This window comes from Dermacentor variabilis, chromosome 6 (assembly GCF_050947875.1).
Source record: "Dermacentor variabilis isolate Ectoservices chromosome 6, ASM5094787v1, whole genome shotgun sequence".
In the NCBI taxonomy this organism is placed as follows: Eukaryota; Metazoa; Arthropoda; class Arachnida; order Ixodida; family Ixodidae; genus Dermacentor; species Dermacentor variabilis.
In genome coordinates, this window is record NC_134573.1 from 181867801 (window position 1) to 181869557 (window position 1757).

At 42.9% G+C, this 1757-nt stretch overlaps 1 protein-coding gene across 1 annotated transcript in view; it reads left to right on the forward strand.

Moving 5' to 3' along the window:
* Window positions 1-180, forward strand: part of LOC142586382 (uncharacterized) — a 286970-nt gene extending 286790 nt beyond the window's left edge. Inside the window, exon 17 of the mRNA XM_075697629.1 lies at window positions 124-180. The gene's annotated coding sequence lies outside the window, so the exon portion shown is untranslated. The remainder of the gene's footprint in view (window positions 1-123) is intronic.
* Window positions 181-1757: the final 1577 nt, after the last annotated feature.

Sequence of the window (1757 nt, forward strand, 5' to 3'; positions counted from 1 at the left end):
GTGGAGGAACGGCAAAAGGCTTGATGTATATTGTGCAAGTTCGCGCAACACTTGTAGTCTTGCAGCGCTTTTTTGGAGGTGTTTGATCTCTGGTTTTGATGTTCGCTGTTCGCGGGTCTGCAGTGCCCGATCTACTGGTGAGAGAACAAAAAGCAACACCTGAAAGGACCGAATCTGGGTGAGCGTGTGTGAAATTTTCGTTGTAACGTTTGCTTTCATGAAGAGCAAGAATGTAAACATTGATTCTACAGGCAAGCTAAGTATCCACTCTGTAGCGCCTTTACACAGCTGCAACCTATTGACAGATTTCAATATGGGCAGACTTCATGTTATACGACAGTGCATTTTTGAAAACTTTAAAGTGGGCCACTTTTCTTGATAACGACTGAGTAAAGAAATAGGCAAGAGTGACAAAGTTACGTTACGGAAGTGCATCACTATTTTTTCTTTCGGGACATGGGCTAGCTACAATATGTGGACTTGCTGTGAAGGCTCCAGAAGGGACTCCAGGTGGGCGCGCATCCTTCCAACGCCTGCTGCTCTAATGATAATGATGATTCGTAATTGCAACCCCTTTGAGCCGGAGTGACGACAATCAGTCACATAGCGACTTCGCACTAATCAATAAAGCTCAGCAGAGATACGGGGTGTGATAAATCGTTTAGCAGATTTTGTTTATCGAGCATTTTTGTTCTCGTTATCGTTACACATATTTTTTCCATGCATATCAACATTCTTTTTGTTCAATAGTATGCTCTTTCTCGTAAGGCTATATTTTCAGTGGTGTTAAAAACTTTTCATTAACTTTTCGTTAAGGAACACAAAGGCGCATGCGTCAGCGACGAATCCCTAACCTTACCACACTTGCCAAAGTGCCTCGAGCGGCCAGTCGCGCAGCTATTGTGCGTGTATTCGCGGGCTTCTTTCACCTTCAGAAAAACGCGTTTATGTAGCACGTATTGAGCAACAGAAAGCTGTATCGGGAGTTTTTCATGTTGCTCTACAATTTTCTCATTGGCACTTTTCATGTAATTATAATATTTGAGAAGATGGTTAATTCAGACTAATTATGTAATTAGGCGGAATGCAAAATATAATCTGAGCGCCAAGCGATGGCAAACAACATTACCTTGATTCTGTCCAGCTACGTGGCATTTGCATATTTTGAAATCTTGGTGCATGATAGCTGGGGCACCCTGCATATATCTACATTAATAAATCGCTATGTACAACGTGTTCTGGTTGAAAGTGTGGCAGCTGCTGTTTTGCCTTTTCGCTGCGTTATGGTTTATTTTGGTTGTTCTCTATGTTTCTTTGTTCCCATTTTGCTTCTGTATGTGTATATATTCTAGGTGTTCCCGAATAAGAATTGGAAATGTGAGACAGCACTCGTGTCAAGCACTTTCTTTCTCCGTCCCTTGTTTGAGCGCTGAGGTTGTTACCATGAATATTCAAAACTACCCATCCATCCATTGCTCCGCGAACTATTCTGTAAATCTACTGAACAGTAAAAATTACGTTATTGCCATGCGAACTAGCCGCAGAGACTACCTCGCTTGCCTGCGTTATTGCACGTTTGTTTAGCGGAAAAGCCCCAACACCTCAACGGGTTCTCGCGCAAAGCACTCCGGAATGAATTTTTTTTTTTCATTATACACCAACGTGCTTTTTGCGAAAAAATGGGATAAGGATACGTTTCCTTCAGAGCTGAGCGTAACCGCATTCGCTCTTCCCGCTTCCTGGCCCCGCAGGTCCAA